Raw genomic sequence first — 17,375 nt, forward strand, 5'->3', positions numbered from 1 at the left:
GAAAAAACCTTGACATGCTAGAAATTTTCTTAGACATTCCCTTAATTTCATTCTCTTTGATTTCTACAGGGGGAATACGTGGCTTTCTCCTCACTTCTTTGCATTTTTCCAGTGCCTTTGATTTTGAAAGTACTACCAGAATGATGGCTGCATTTTCAGTGGTGGAAATTATTGCTATGTCTCAGAAGCAAGGAATCACAGGATATCTACTTTCCAGTGGTGATATATGACTCTCATAAGTGAAAGCCACACCATCATTTATAACACCCTAATGAGTTTTTTTTCACAGAAACAGAACAGAGATTCCTAATGTTTCTTGGAACTTCCCAAAGAAAAGGGAAAGAAAAAAAAAATTCAACTAAATGCCCGTTTGTTAGCCCAGCATTGGAAGGGAACAGCCTTAAAGAATAATTGGTGAGTAAACCCACACCAATACCACTATCCTTCATCTCCTTCAGATCAGCCTGACCCAAAAGAATTTCTTGGAGCCCACAAGAAGATTAATTGAAAAGATAAATATGCTTTGGGTAGCATTTGTATTTTAAGGAGAGATGGAATTGGGGAAGTGCCACGTAGACGTCTATCATTCTGCAAATCATAATTATTGTCAGTGACCTGAAACCTGGAGCATGTAATGAGGGTTAAATAGTGTCCATAGTTTTGCTCTCCGGGAATGCTTTTGTCCCCCACCTGATCGTTACCACACTGCCTTGAGTCTTTTAGGCCTAAAGTACATAAGTTGCTTATATTTATCTGGGTAGTTGGTTAATTTTGGAGATAACCACCTTGCAGGTATGATTTTCTTCCACCGACAGAGAACAAAGCCTGGATTCTTATCCTTTTTATGTTTCATTATTCATGCTTTCTTCCTGATCTCCTACCAACCCTCCTACCAGTTCTGTTTAAAGAAGATTATTTATTATGTATGTATGTAGATTCCTCCAGAAAGATCTGCCTATGCCCAGGTTTGCTTGTGCAAATACACACATACCCACAGTACAAGTGTACTTCAGTATGTTTTTTGTCCTTGACCAGGTCGCTCCTAAGAAACCATTAATATAACAAAAGCTGTCAAAAGATATGAAGGAAGAAAGGATGGTACTTTTTGGTTATGAGGTATGAATTTATTTTTGCATGAACACTTGACCATTGGGGAACTGTGCCTTCCTGTGAATTGCATGCTCCAGCCATGCCATTGGCTCTGGTGACCCACAGAGAGGGTAATCCAATTATCCATGTAAAGAAATGTCTGAAAACAAAGAATAAATAGCACTTATATTTTGGAATTAAGCTCATTCATAAAACTGGTAGGTCACATTCATTTCAGAAGTACATCAATTAGAATACTGTATGAGGCTGTGATTAAAACATTCATTCATTTGTTCATTCAACAAATATTTATTGAGAGCCTTCCATGTGCTAGACACTGTCCTAGGTGCTGGAGGTGTATTAATAAGCAAAGACAAACATGGTCCTTGCTGGTAAATTTAGCAACTGGTTTTCCAGAAACAAAAGCCCTGTTTTTTAGTATTTGCCAGTTTCAAGGTCTCCATGTTCTGCATTACCTGGCACATAGTCAGAACTCAAACATGGCAACCATCATCGTCATCTTTCTGTCTCGATCATAATTCTCATCAATATTATGTATGATGATTGTGCTTTAACAACATACTAAAAAGAAACTCATGATCTCCGGAGGAAAATGTCCAAGACATGTGTTTAGGAGTGTGTGAGTGTGTGTGTATAAAGGTAAAGAAAAGCAGAGAAGGGTCTGAAAGGATACACACTGGATTTGGTATGGTTACCTCAAAAAGATGTGGGATTGAGTGGAAGTTAACTAACAAAGTGGGACTTTTTTTCTTTTACTAAAAATCTGTACAGTTTGAATTTTCATGAGTATGAATTAATTTTATAATTTTTAAAGAAAATTTGCACTGTCCAAGTTAAACAAGCATAGCTCTCTCACATGATGCCAGTCCCACAGTGACCAAATGCATAGTAGATAAAGGGCGGTTATTATGGGAGAGTCAGATACCATAATATATGAATCATTGTAGATGGAGTCATTGTTAAATGATTGTTAGGTTGTTTTCCTGGTGAAAAGTGACTTCAGCTGTTGACAGAAGATGAAATAGAATCAAGACACTTGATAAGTATTCCAGTTGCTGTAGAACAAACCACTCCAAAACAGCAACTTAAAATAATGAGTGTTTATTTCGCACACAGATTTGCAATTTGGATGGGGTGGGGTGGGCGGGGACATTTTGTCTCTTCTCTACTTGGCATCAGGTGGGGTGACTGGAAAGCAGAAGGTGGAATCATCTGAAGGGCACTCACTCGCTTGTCTGGTGGTTGATGCTGACTGTTGGCTGGGACCAACATGGGGCTGTGGCTGGAACACCTACATGTGGCCCTTCTTACGGCTGCTCATCTTCCCCACAATATGGTGGCTGGGTTCCAAAGGTGAGTGTCCCAGGAGAGAGCCGGGTGGAAGCTGTATCAGCTTTTCTGACCTAACCTTGAAAGTCACACAGCATCACTTTCTTCACATTCTCTTACTCAAGGTAGCCGCAAAGCATTGCCCAGGTGCCAAGAGAGGAAAAATGGACTCTATCTCTTGATGGGTAAGTAGCAAGTTCTACAAGAACATGTGGGACTGGAAATACTAATGTGGCCATTTTTGGAAAATACAACCTGCCCCAGTAAGTCCTCTCCTTTCTGATGTGGTCTGTACTACATATCTACAGAGCAAATACGGAAAATTGCCCAGATCCTCTTGGCTGCTCAGCTGAATGTGAGTATTACAATTTCACCTTTACTCCAAAAACCATATTCATGCATTGTGAAAGCTGTAAATTCTTATGTGAGAAACAAAAAGAATTTTAGTATTATAAGAGTATATGTCCCACGCTTAGCACAACCATGGTTTTTAAAACAATTTCCCTGTGTACTGTCAAATTTGTCTTAACCTAAAAGGGAGATTGACACATTACAGGGATGGTGAAAGGTCTACCTATATATTGGTTGGACCCAGGAAGCTGGTGGGTTTGTATTATTTTTGTCTCTGAGCTTGTCAAATACAACAAAAGATAGCACACAGAAGAGAGATTCATGAAAATGAATGGTTTGCAATGGAATTTCACATATTCTTCTTAAATGCACATTGGTGTTATTACCTACCAGCCACACTATTCAAGACTGTTAAGTTTATTTTTAAAAATTTATTTTATTTATTTTTGGCTGCGTTGGGTCTTCGTTGCTGCGCACAGGCTTTCTCTAGTTGAGGCGAGCGGGGGCTACTCTTTGTTGAGGTGCGCGGGCTTCTCATTGCGGTGGCTTCTCTTGTTGCGGAGCACGGGCTCTAGGCGCGCGGGCTTCAGTACTCATGGCACACGGGCTTAGTTGCTCTGCAGCATGTGGGGTCTTCCTGGACCAGGTCTCTAACTCGTGTCTGGCAGGCAGATTCTTAACCACTGCACCACCAGGGAAGTCCCAAGGCTATGTTAAGTTTAATATGTTGAGAGTCAGATGCATTTCTCATTTTTTGTTAAGGTTTGAGTCAACTTACTCATTTGTATCCCTAGTGTCCTTGGTTCCCACTGGGGCATGCGTGCATAGAAAACATATTTACATAGAGTGGCACCTAGAGAATTGTCAGAAAACATCCAATTAATGGAGTCTACTAAGTTCAAATCTCCTTTTACTTTATGGTGTGAATTATCCCCAAATCAGCTGTAAATTAGATCTGCAGAGATTCTAATTTTTAAAAACTCTATTACTGTTCATTTTTATTTCTTTGAACATAACCAAGTTCTTTCCTCATTTAAGAAGATGTGGTCATCATGTAACCAAAGTCTTAAAAACTAAGCTCTTTTGACGATTGACATGTGAAACAAACAAAAAAGGAAAAAGAAAAAAACCAGACTTTCACATTGCCTTTTAAAGTGTGAAAACCAGCTTGTATTCATGGTTGGATAAATCAGTCAAATTGAATTTTAACAAAGTTTTGCCTCCTAATATTTTCTTGTTTAGACTGAAGACAACCATGAGACATTTCGTTTTAGCTCGGTCAACATTTTGTTCTTCAGAAATTTGTTAAAGACTTGAAACTTTTTCCAAGTCCGTTCTCTCCCATCACTACCACGCCAAAGTAACAAAAGGAGCAAGGTCAGTGCCCGTATCTTCCCTGAAACTGACAGCATAAATGGAATTCAAATACTGTGAGCCCAAATTCTTATGTTCATTGATGTATCCTCGTAAAGAACATTTACTGATATGTCCAGCTCAGACAATTATGAGAACCATCAGTTAAGACAATAAACATGATTGTTCTTCAGCTCACCTAGGGGAGCTTTTATAAAATACTGGTTCTTTGTTCCACTCCCCAAACATGCTGGCTCACAGGCCAAGTATGAGGCCAAGGAATCCATACTCTACAAAAGTTCCTCTTATGATTCTGGGTGTCAGCCCATGGTGGGAATGACTGAATGAGAATCTGCTAACTTTTAAAGTAACTTTTGTGAAGTAAGATGTTTTGCCTTGATAGAGTTTTTACAGCTCAAAACAAAGTGATATTATGTTTGAATTTCTATCCTTGTTACATTTTACAATAGGAATCCAGGCTTTATCTAAACTTTTATATATTGACTTTATAGTAGAAGCTACAGCTTTATTAAAAAAAAAAGGGGGGGGGGGAGATTTAGTTCATAACTCTCATCATTATTTCCCTCTTTAGCTTTGTATTTGGGCTGAAATATATTTTATATGTAAATAATGTTACATATAATAGTAATTACTATCATTATCTGGTAAAATTTTTCTTTTACATCCTTTAGGCTCCTCTAGCTGGAGCTCATGAAATAAATGAAGAACTACAAACAATTAATTATGGTTAGAGGATATGAATGAGACATGCCTCATAAAAGTGGAAATTTTTGTATAGAGCCACAAAGGATACCTAAGATTTCTACAGATAGAGGAAACAGAATAAACAAAGGCACAGATGCTTGAAGTTGCCTGGCACATTCAAGGATGTAGCTAAGTGTAGCCAGGGTACAAGATAATGGGAGATATCCATGGCTTAAAATAGTCAGTCTTCAGCGGTGGGGGCAAAGAATTCTCAGTTCTATTTCCAATTGTCTCGAGTGGCTTTTTGAAAAAGTATGTTAAGATGGATTCTGAGGATGCATCTGGCTCTGAGGTTGATTAGGGCTCAGCTGTGGCCAGAAGACCAGGCAACAGAAAATCAGTGTATTTTCTATTCCTAGTCTACGTGCTGTAAATTTTGGACATGTATTCTTTTTTTTTTTTTTTTTTTTTTTTAGAAATTCACGTTCTTTTTTATTTATTTATTTATTTATGACTGTGTTGAGTCTTCGTTTCTGTGCGAGGGCTTTCTCTAGTTGCGGCAAGTGGGGACCACTCTTCATCGCGGTGCGCGGGCCTCTCACCATCGCGGCCTCTCTTGTTGCGGAGCACAGGCTCCAGACGCGCAGGCTCAGTAGTTGTGGCTCACGGGCCCAGTTGCTCCGCGGCATGTGGGATCCTCCCAGACCAGGGCTCGAACCCGTGTCCCCTGCATTGGCAGGCAGACTCTCAACCACTGCGCCACCAGGGAAGCCCTGGACATGTATTCTTGATCTTAGTGTTTTCTTCCACACTTTCTCTTAATTTGGTATATACATTCAATATCTTTGTCCTGCTTTTAATTCTCCCTGTGGTATCTTAGATTATATATTGATCTTTGAGGGGTTCATGAAATACTGATCCTTTGAGAAAGGTGTTTTGCCTTTGGCTGCCCTTCTAATCCTTTGGGTGGGCACTGTGAGTGGACGTTGCTGGAACATATTGAAGTGGTGAGAACTAGATGACTACAACCCAGTGTTCGCTTCTGAATTTCTGAATCAGTGATGGAGTTAAAGGGTGACTGATGAACTGTTAAGCTAATTGGCTGCATTTATGGATTTCTATCTAAAAGCCGATGGGGCACAGACATATTTTTCTCTAGAAGAAAAAGAGCTAACATAGAAATTACGTCCTACTTCAGTTTTACCAAGAAAGTTTACACTGATTGTCAAAGCGCCTGTATTATTATACATGTAAATATTGATTGATCTAATCAATTTACCAGTTTTCAGAAACAAATCTTACATGCTGCAAGGAAATTTTAAGATGCATATTTACTTCTTCAAAACTAATTTCTGTGAAAGCTCTTTTTGTTGTTCCAACTTCTTTTGGTTATATCTAGCAGTCTCATTTGGACAAAATATATAGGCTCTTCATTAATACTACTTGAAGACTTTATATTTAATTAGCATGTGTTTTCACTTCTAAGACTTTCTTAGGGCCACATTTTCACACTCTAAAATCGGGCTATGTGCATTGTAATCTCTGTGAACATTTCATGTCTCATTTTCCCTGTCTTTTCCTTCTCCCACCTCCCCATACCAAAAAGCTGTTAATAAATCTATGCTGCTGCTTGGCTATTTTAGAATCGAGGAAGTGTGGAAAGTGCATGCGTGGAGGATGGATGACTTTCTTTGATTTTGCCGAAAGGAGAGATGAGAACATGATAAATAAGGCAGAAGAAGAATTGCTTTGACTGGAGATTTCGAAACCGTATCTCCCTCTTCCCCTGCATTTTGAATGTGGCTCCGTGTACATCTGAAAGCTGGAGGTTGGGCATGACTTTTTCTGCAGTGTCTTAAAGAGCAAACAATGATGGATCAGATGCTTACAATCACTTTATTTCCAATATTTTAAAATTGGTTTAGTAAGCTAATGACGTCAATCATTGCCGGTGCTAGAGGGAACATTTTTACCTAGAGATTAAAAACCTTAGAAAGTTAAGTCTTTTCTAAAAATTTTTATATTGGAGTACAGTTGATTAACAATGTTGTGTTAGTTTCAGGCGTACAGCACAGTGATTCAGTTATACATATACATGTATCCATTCTTTTTTGAATTCTTTCCCCATTTAGATTATTACAGAAGATTGAGCAGAGTCCCCTGTGCTGTACAGCAGGTCCTTGTTGGTCTTCTGTGTTATATATAGCAGTGTGTACACACTCTGCCCCTCTGTCGTCTCCTGCATACCCACTGCCACTGTCCAGACGTCCTGCATCCTTCTCCAGGACACTTCAGGTAATGCCTGTGTTCATTCACTATCCTGCAGAGAATGTTCTTCCTCCAATATTCTCCATTCAGGTGAGATCACCAATTTTCAGAAAAACAGGTATGATCTTTAAAAAAATGTTTTTTAAATTTTTATTTAAATATAGTTGATTTATACTGATGTGTTAGTTTCAGGTGTACAGAAAAGTGATTCAGTTACGTATAGGGATATAGCTATATATATATATTTTTAGATTCTTTTCCATTATAGGTTATTACAAGATATTGAGTATAGTTCCCTGTGCTATGCAGTAGGTCCTTGTTTGTTATCTATTTTATATATAGTAGTGTGTATATTTTAATCCCAAACTCCAATTTATCCCTCCCCCCCACTTTTCCTCTTTGGTAGCTATAAATTTGTTTTCTAAGTCCGTGAATCTGCTTCTGTTTCATAACTAAGTTCATTTGTACCATTTTTTTAGATTCCACATATAAGCGATATCATATGATATTTGTCTTTCTCTGTCTGACTTCACGTAGTATGATAATCTCCAGGTCCATCCATGTTGCTGCAAGTGGCATTATTTTATTCTTTTTCATGGCTGAGTAGTATTCCATTGTGTATATGTACCACATCTTCCATTCATCTGTTGATGGACATGGAGGTTGCTTCCATGTCTTGGCTATTGTAAATAGTGCTTCAATGAACATTTGGGGTGCATGTATCTTTTTTTTTTGAATTTTATTTTATACAGCAGGTTCTTATTACTTATCTATTTTATACATCTTAGTGTATATATGTCAATCCTAATCTTCCAGTTCATCCCACCACCACTGCTTTCTCCCCTTGGTGTCCATACGTTTGTTCTCCACATCTGTGTCTCCATTTCTACCTTGCAAACTGGTTCATCTGTACCATTTTTCTAGATTCCACATATATGCGTTAATATACAACATTTGTTTTTCTCTTTCTGACTTACTTCACGCTGTATGACAGTCTCTCTCTAGGTCCATCCACGTCTCTACAAATGACCCAATTTCGTTCCTTTTTATGGCTAATATTCCATTGTGTATATATGTATATGCATATGTTATACATTTGGTAGTATATATGTCCATGCCACTCTCTCACTTCGTCCCAGCTTACCCTTCCCCCCACCCCGTGTCCTCAAGTCCATTCTCTACATCTGCATCTTTATACCTGTCCTGCCCCTAAGTTCTTCAGAACCATTTTTCTTTTTTTAGATTCCATATATATGTGTTAGCATACAGTATTGGTTTTTCTCTCTGACTTACTTCACTCTGTATGATAGTCTCTAGGTCCATCCACCTCACTACAAATAATGCAATTTCGTTTCTTTTTATGGCTGAGTAATATTCCATTGTATATATGTGCCACATCTTCTTTATCCATTCGTCTGCTGATGGACACTTAGAGCTGCAATGAACATTGTGGTACATGACTCTTTTTGAATTATGCTTTTCTCCGGGTATATGCCCATGAGTGGGGCTGCTGGATTATATGGTAGCTCTATTTGTAGTTTTTTAAGGAACCTCCATACTGTTCTCCATAGTGGTTGTACCAATTTACATTCCCACCAACAGTGCAAGAGGGTTCCCTTTTCTCCACACCCTCTCCAGCATTTATTGTAGATTTTTTGATGATGGCCATTCTGACCAGTGTGAGGTGATACCTCATTGTAACTTTGATTTGCATTCCTCTAATGATTAGTGATGTTGAGAATCTAGCCATCTGTATGTCTTCTTTGGAGAAATGTCTATTTACGTCTTCAGCCCATTTTTTGATTGGGTTTTTTTTTTGATATTGAGCTGCATGAGCTGTTTGTAAATTTTGGAGATTAATTTCTTGTCGGTTGCATTGTTTGTGAATATTTTCTCCCATTCTGTAGGTTGTCTTTTCGTTTTGTTTATGGTTTCCTTTGCTGTGCAAAAGCTTTTGAGTTTAATTAGGTTCCATTTGTTTATTTTTGTTTTTATTTCCATTACTCTAGGAGCCACATCCAAAACGATATTGCTGTGATTTATGTCAGAGTGTTCTGCCTCTGTTTTCCTCTAAGAGTTTTAGAGTATCAGGTCTTACATTTAGGTCTTTAATCCATTTTGAGTTTATTTTTGTGTATGGTGTTAAAGAATGTTCTAATTTCAGGGAATTTTAAAGGTTGTCCCATCCTGCCATATCCTCTAGAAACCTTCTTCCAGCTTTAGGTCCAGAGTTCTGCTTGATAATTCCTCAGCCTCATGAATATGGGAAGTTCTTAGACACTTCCTGCCCCATTACTTCTGACCTTAGAGTAGCAACCTTTAAGCCAAGTTAAATTTTCTAGTTGCCATAGACAGATAAGTTGCTTAATGCTCAGCAAAGCAGAGGAGATATTTGGGGGTCAGACAGACTGCAGTTCAAGCCTCAATTCTGCCATGTCTTAGATGTGTGACTGGTCAAGTTACTCAACCTCTCTGATCCTTATTCATTCATTCACATCGTTCAAAAAATCATCAGTATAAATGAGGCTTGCACATCTAGAAAGTGCCAGCACTAGCCTGGATGCTGAGTGTACATTGCTAAACAAAACAGACATATAGTCCCTGCTCTCTAAGAGCTTAGCTCAGGAGGATACTTGAGAATGAGTTGCCAATGACAAACCAGAACATAAGTTCTCCGGTCGGGGTAGCCCAGGCTTGGAAATGCAGGCAAAACTTTTGGAGAAATTACATCAAAGCTGAAATGTGAAGAATCACTAGGGGTAGTCAGGTGGTGAGGAATAATCACGAGTGCCTTAACTTTCTTCCCTGTAAAATGGGGACACACCTACATAGAAACCATGAATATAACACACCAGAACTGTGCCTGGCAGGTCAGTATTGGGCCAGAAAACATGTATTGAATAGGTACCATCCTAGGCAATGGGGATGTGAAAATGAGTAGGATGCTGGCTCTCTGCTCCTGGGTCTTAGAGGCCTGAGGTCTACCTCTAGCTGCGTAGGGCTGCCTCTATTACTGCTCTTGTCCCACTGTGTATTGTACTTGCCTGTTCTCATGTCTGAGTATGAGACCATGAGCTTAGTGAGGCCAGGAATGCTTCTCTCTTATCCACTGTCATATCTTCAACGCTGAGCAGTTCCTAGTGGACCTTTGCTCTTCTTCTTATCCACCGTGGCTGATGTGGTAGGTTCCCTGTCTCGTCATCTCTCCCTTACCTTTACAGCTTACACCTGCCCAACTTTCAACTGCTCTCCCCACTGCTTTTATTTGCCTGAAGGTTTGCTCTGGCTGATGAGGTCCACTCAGCTCACTAGTAGGGGAGGGAAGCTGGGAGTGCAGGAGAATTAAGGCCCACCCCCGCTGCTCTCAGCAGCTTGGGGTATAGTTGGTGTATAAATAGCTCAGCTCCTAGGCGCTGGGGTGACTCTGAGACATGTCTTCTACACTGGCTCCAAGTCCCCCTTAGAGGATTTAGATCTAGTTACCTCATAGCAATAACTCGATCGATAAGTTACCCTCCCTTCCTTACCAGTGATTCCTGGGATTTTCACAACTCCCAAAGAAACCACTTACACTTGAATCCTTGTCTCAAGGTCTACTCAGGCATCCAAATCTCTATCGTATATTTAGGGAATTCTGCCTATAAAGAGCCCATCTCCCAGGACAGGAATGGAAAATGTCAGATACACTTGTGGCCAGGGTTGGGCACATGACCTGGGCATTGAGCATCAGATGTACCCATCTCCACACTCTCTAAATTGGAAGCTAATGTCATGAAGAAGTAGGAGATGCCCAGATTTGATTCTGTTGACAGATGGTAGTAGAGACAACAGCTTGAATGGTACCTTGCAGCATCCAGTGTTGGTGGCACACATGGCACGACCCAAGACATCGAGCATGGCTTCCCCCACACAGTGTCGCTTGGAGATTTTCGAGCACTGCTCCTTCCCTTGTAGTCTCCGAGCCGGGTTCTGGGGTCCTCTCGCAGATTCTTTGATCTCTCCAATAGCTTACGTGATAAAATCCTTTCCTGCCAACATGTCAAGGTTGGTTTCTGTAGCTTGTAGCTAAGAAGGGTGTCTGTGTCAGTCAGGATAGAGCCAGGAAAACAGTCCTCTAAATCTTGCAAGCAGATGGGATTTAATACAGATAATTGGTTAAAAGGGTGATGGAAAAGCTGGCAAGCCAAACAAGGAGAAATGAAGCAACCCACAGGTCAGTAATAGCTGGAAGCTGCTACCACCACTAGGGCTGGAGGGGCAGTGGAGGAAGCGAGCCCATCATCTGACAGGAGCTAGACCCATGACCAGCGGGATCCAGGACCTGAAGCTCACAGGAAGGGTGGGCAAGAGGGAGAGAAAGAAAGAAATATCTGGTCTTCTTTCTTTTTCCCTCCCTCCAATTTTACACTGTACTGCCCATAAGTTGTAAGTAATCACCAGAAGCTAGAGGGCAAGGGAGCCTATAATACACAGCAGAACAGCGGAAGAGCCAGCAATAGACCTGAAAGCCAACAGGCAATTGACATGCCCGTGTGCTAGGAGCTCAAATGCTTTTTGGCTGAATGAGTGAAGAGAATAACCAAGGAGAGGGCTGGCACCAGAACCTTGTGCTGTACCAACTCTTAAAAGAATAGGGAAATGAGAGGTTTTCCCTTAAGAAGCAGCAATCAGAGAGAAAGGAGGAAAATGAGGCAAGAGTAAGGCCCTGGATGTCTTGGCTCTGAAGCAATCAGCTCGGCCAGACTCCTAACTGGACATCCACCAACTAGACCTGTGAATTATTCATCAAGTCTAGACAGGAGACTCAGAGCGCTTATCCAGGAGCTTTGAGTATCATAGCTTCTAATCCAGGCTATTCCCTGGGTAACGTGGGTTATTAAGTGAGGGTAACAGTGCTTGCCCACTTTCACTGGGCAAGGTAAGAAGCAACAAATGATGAAGGGTTTTAAATACTGGGCAAAATAGAGAAATGAGTCGCAGCAAGAATCTTGATAACCAAGAGATGAGCGCATTCACTTACAGTTTGAATTGATGGTATTGTCCTCGACGAATTCCATGAATGAATGGACTCTCTTTGTTAGTGGCAGTGCATAAGAGGAAGCAAAGGTCTGTGTTTGGATTTGTGAGAAGGAACATGGCATACAGGCAAAGCTTCTAGGCCAACGCCAGCATAGAATGGGCACTTCATAAATATTTGTTCCCTTCCTCAGTCTCCCTTCTTTTTATCATAGCTCTAACCTAGAGGGGAAAAAGTGAGAAAGTGAAATACTGTCTAGAAAAAATGGCTGGGGTGAATTCCTTTTATAGGAAAATGCTTAAAGGAGTTAAAACCCAAATTCCTGCTTATTGTTAAAACACCAAAAATCCATGGGCATTGTAAATCCAAGGCCATTTACTCAGGATTTCGGATGTTCTAAAAAAATTCATCTGCACTTATTTTGTTTCTTAAAGAATCCTCGCTTCCCCTGGGTGCCGTGAAATGTCTATCGGTTTCTATTTTCTGTGGGATTTCATTCTCAGGTGGTGTCTTGGTGTTTCTGTGACCCAAGCAAGGAGTCCCGTGACTTTACCACACTCTTTCTTCTTGACACAGCTGGAAATATGAGCACCTCAAGGCCCATTGCAAAAGGAGCCGGGCCTCTGCCATGGGCCAGCAGCAGCCAGGAGGGTTGCCAAGATACGGTACAAAACACAAGACCCCTACACATCTCCCTCTGGGTTGCTGGAGCAGCTTCCTTGAACTCAGCTGTTGAAATTTCAGTTCCTTCACGGAAATCCAGACACATCTGTCCCCCCAGATAGGAAAGTGCTTATTAAGTGACTTCCTCCATGCTGGCTAGCCTTGTGGTTTTATTCAGCCCTTAAAGACAGTGTGGGAGCTGAGTACCACAAGGATACCTGAGTACCAGGCATGAAGGCAAAGCCCAGTGATGGGTCCCTGGGGTGGAAGCGTGCCAGCCAGCATTGATACCTGGGGGCGGTCGTCAGGGTACTCACCGCTTGGCTCGGCTTTGAAACATCAGCTGGCGCCCAGGCAATCTCAGGTCTCACTTAAGCTTCAACCTCTACGCCGTCTCTCTCATTCTTCTACTTGTCATGGACACAATCCTTTTCATCTGTTTAATTTCAGAGCACAACAGGGATGTAGAGTGCTTTATTTATGTGTCGGTCAGATGCCTTCAAATATCAATTTTGTCATGACTTGCTGTTTTAGAAATGATGATTTCAAACCAAAATGTAATTTTTTTGTTTTTTTTTAAATGAATGGTGGTAGTGTCGAGCCAAGCTTATCCTGTGTCCTAGGCGGTGGAGGTCAAAAAGGGAAGCTCTCCCCCATGAATTTTCAGGATTAGGTTGCCCTTCAGGCCCTATCCCAGACCGGAAAAGAACCTTCCCAGAATAGGCGAGACCCACGTTCGGGGTTTGTGCGATGGAACGCTAAGGAGGGACCTCTTCCCTTCCTAGCATTGTTCCCAGCAGTGCCAACCCCATGGTGGACCCCTAACCCTCAGGTCCCTCGTGGAAGCTGGTGCTTTGGAAGCCCAGCAGCAGCCCCTGGTCCCCCTGCGTCTGTCTCACTCACTTAGTCACTTATCATGGTACCCAAAGGGCCATCATTACCCATGTCCTGTTCTTTCAGGACTATGTTAAACATATTTCTTCATTCATTTTAATGTTTAATTCCTCATTCTACATAGAATGCCTACCTCTAATTCACTTCCTATCGTGGTAAAGAGTTATCTCATATCCCTTTTACCCTTCCTCCATCCTTCTAATTTTTTACATTGCAGTTTTTACTATTTGTATTATCTATCTGACAATGGAATATTCACTGTTGAGCCAAGGAGTCTATTATCATTACGTTTCCTTTCTTATTCAACTGTTATTTTTTCCGAGAGCTGATAAATTATGTTTTTAAAAATGTACTTTCTTTTCTCTGTACACGTTGTTAATGTTTTCTCAGCCCCTCTGAGAGCCCGTAATATTCAAAACACTATTTTAACACATTAAGTAGGGTAATGGATTTAATTTTTTAAGAAACTCTGTGCGGTAGGTACATGACGATCCACATTTTATAGGTGGGAAACATGCAGCACCGCGAGGCTGCCTGTGCTTCATGGAGATGTAAGATCATTGTGGCAGAGGCAGCATTGGAACCCGGCCCGTCTGGCTTTGGTATCCACATTCCCAAACTCAAGCAGCACAGCCTTTGAGAAAACTTTCTACACAAGCAAATCTACCCGATAAGCAAGTGGTTAATTTTTTTTTTTTTACACTAGAACTCTTTTCTCCTGCATGTCCCTGCGCTCTCATTTTCATCGGGATTGCTTGTTGACTATACCTGTACCTGCTGTCATAGTAGGATTTATTTTCAGTATCGTCAAGGGAATTTCCTATATCGCCTTTCTGTACTGATTCCTCATTTTCTGGATATCACGTCTTCTTTTTGGTGTACCTTATTGCTTTAGGGGGAAGCCAATCCTTTAGAAGACTTCTTGAGAAAAGGTGAATGGGAGACAAATAATTTTTAGATCTTAAATGTTAGAAAGTGTTTGTATTCTAGTTTGATAGCCCTGGGTATAATGTTCACTGCCCTCTTATCCTTGATTGTTTATATGTGACCTGCCTTTTTCCCTTTCTCGAAACTTTTACTATCTTCCTGGTATTCTGAAATTTTACAGCAGTGGTTGGTATTTTTTTATTTATTGTGCTGGGTGCTCAGGAGGACTTTTCTGCAGGTCCAGAAAATGTTCCTGTACGATTTCTCTTGACATTTTTCTCTTGTGGATCCTTAGGGTAGGCTGTTGGGCCTCTTGGATTGGCCTTCTAGTTTCATCTTTTTTTCTGTCCCATTTTTTAAAGGTTTTGAGGTATTTTCCTGTTTTCCATATATATACAATATGCATATAAATATATATTTATCCATGTAATTTTAGCTATCATATTTAAATTTCTAAGAACGCTGTCTTATCCTAATAATAATGTCTGCTTCTTCCTTTTTCTTAATAGCATCCTGACCTTGTTTTAACGATAGCTTATCTTCTCTTTCTGAGGTCATTAAATATAATTTTTTAAAAATCTTCTTCTTTTTAGTGCGTTCTCTGAGTTTTCTTTCCTCCTTGCTTCTGTTTTGATGTCTCTATCTTTTATGTTAGAGGCTTTCTTCAACTGTCAAGCAATCACTGGTTTTCTGTTCATATTTTAAAAGTTAGAATGCTGGAAGCTCTGTGTGCTTAGACTTGGCTTGTCAACTGTAAAGTGCACTGTAGAGTAATTGGGTCATGAGTTGGCTTTTTAATTGGGAGATTCCTACATGTCAGGACCTACAGAGTGTTCTCTAAGCACATGCGGTATTTATTTGTGTAAATTTGTATTGAAGTCTTGAGAAGATTGAGATAATTGCTATTACGGCAGCACAAACAACAAAAAATTCACTGTGAGATATGTGGGTTCCTAAAGCTCTTCCTGCTATTTCTGCAACTTGGACTCTATCTCCCCACCATATTGCTTATCATGGTCTCCTCTCCCCACTATTAAATTCTTACTCATTTTAAGGTAGAGCTATTAGGTTCATGCTGACCTATGTCCTCAGAATTCTCTTTCTATCCCTAATCAGCTTTACAAATTATTTTCCTACATGAAGACAGTTCTAGCCCAAAGAAGAATCATTCTTAAGTTTGTGTCACATACCCAACTGTTAGAGGTGAAAACTCTAGTAGTTACATGATAGCTATCAATAAGGTTGACTTCTGGACTGGTGCCAATTTACACATAATCCTTATTTCTGTAATTACTGCATGCATGTAGATCCATTCTATGCATCAAGATAATTACATTTATCTTGATGTACTGCCTTTCTCCTTGTTTCAGTGACTCTGCTGAAACCACCTGTTTCTTTATCCTCTTGATGCTTGAGATTTTCTCCATATTGGGACAGTCACACTAGAATGTCCTGCTCCGGGACTTTCAATTTAATGCTCTAGACCTCTCGTCAAACCTATTGTTGAGAGTTCCTCCCCAAGCCCTCAAGGTTATAGAAACTAGTTGCAGACAGAGCTGGATCCTTAAACATGATTTCCTTTATGTGGAATCAAATACTTGATTTTTCTGGTATTATTGTAACTTGAACTCCTAGCAGCATTTAATACACTGGATTGGTTTCTGCTTCTTAAAGTTTCCCTGGATACCACATTCTCCCAATATTGTTGCTATCTTCTATCACGTTGGCCACTCTTTTCTCTCCTCCTGTGTTAGGTCCACCTCCTCAACCTGACCTCTAATGTAAGAGTGCTTCAGGATCCTGTACTCACCTCTTCTCTTCTGTCTACCAGGTCTCTTGAGGTGATTCCATCTAGTCCATATTTTTACGCTAATGACTCCCAGACATTTATCTTTAACTGTGTTGTATCCCCAGGACTCCTGACTCTAGTTGCCTACTTGACATCTTCATACAAATGTTCAATAGACATCTAGTGCTTAGCATGACCCATACAGAACTCTTGAGTCACTGCTGTCTGGATAACATCCTAACTACCCCTTACATACCTCTTTCTTCCCATTTTGGAAAATGGCACCAAAATCCAGCTACTTGCTCAAGCTCCAAATCTGACAATTACCCTTGATTCATTTCTTTCACTTTACCCACAAAAGCTATTTATCTGCAAACAAACACTATGGGTTCTACTCCCATAAATACCTTGAATCTGTCCAATTCTCTGCATTTTCTTGACTCTTACCTTAGACAAAGACATCATAATATTTCTTCTAGGCTACTGCAGTAGCTTCTTACCTGGGATCCCTGCTTCCAAGCTCGCACATAGCAACCACAGTAAACTTTTAGAAGCATAAATCAGATCACGCCACTGCTTAAAATCCTCCAAGTCTTTATGATTTACAGAACCATGCATGTTCTGGCTCTTGTCTACCAACCCTTCCTTTCATTCCTCACAACACCAGGCTCATTCCTTCCCTAGAGTCTTTGAACCAGCTCTTCCTCTGCCTAGAATGAGCTTCTCTCTCATTCTCACAGGGCACATTCAATATTCTCATCTTATCTAAAAAGTCACCTCCTCAGAGAATCCTTCCCAGGGTACCCACCTAGAGTACTTATTCAGTCATTTTCTCTACCATCAGCCTATTTTAATTCTATGGATAACAACACTTATTACTCTCTAATATTTTTCTTACTTGTTTGCTTATTGGCTGTCTAATGCCCACCACTCCTTGAGAGAGGCGACCTCATCCATCTTTACCCAACT

At 40.4% G+C, this 17,375-nt stretch overlaps 1 long non-coding RNA gene across 14 annotated transcripts in view; it reads left to right on the forward strand.

Annotated features, from left to right (window-relative positions):
* Window positions 1-17,375, forward strand: part of LOC309634102 — a 149,717-nt gene that overhangs the window by 109,995 nt on the left and 22,347 nt on the right. For 10 of the 14 annotated variants that reach the window (XR_014247842.1, XR_014247844.1, XR_014247848.1 and 7 more), the window contains 7 exons: window positions 70-414; window positions 1,036-1,116; window positions 2,290-2,463; window positions 2,565-2,794; window positions 4,033-4,167; window positions 6,492-6,676; window positions 6,981-7,143. This is a non-coding gene — a long non-coding RNA (uncharacterized lncRNA). Of the gene's footprint in view, window positions 1-69; window positions 415-1,035; window positions 1,117-2,289; window positions 2,464-2,564; window positions 2,795-4,032; window positions 4,168-4,835; window positions 5,278-5,614; window positions 6,677-6,980; window positions 7,144-17,375 lie in introns of all 14 variants that reach the window. The other 4 variants (XR_014247843.1, XR_014247845.1, XR_014247846.1 and 1 more) reach the window with 4 other exon arrangements.

Source organism: Balaenoptera borealis (genome assembly GCF_965194805.1).
Source record: "Balaenoptera borealis genome assembly, chromosome: 8".
In the NCBI taxonomy this organism is placed as follows: domain Eukaryota; kingdom Metazoa; phylum Chordata; class Mammalia; order Artiodactyla; family Balaenopteridae; genus Balaenoptera; species Balaenoptera borealis.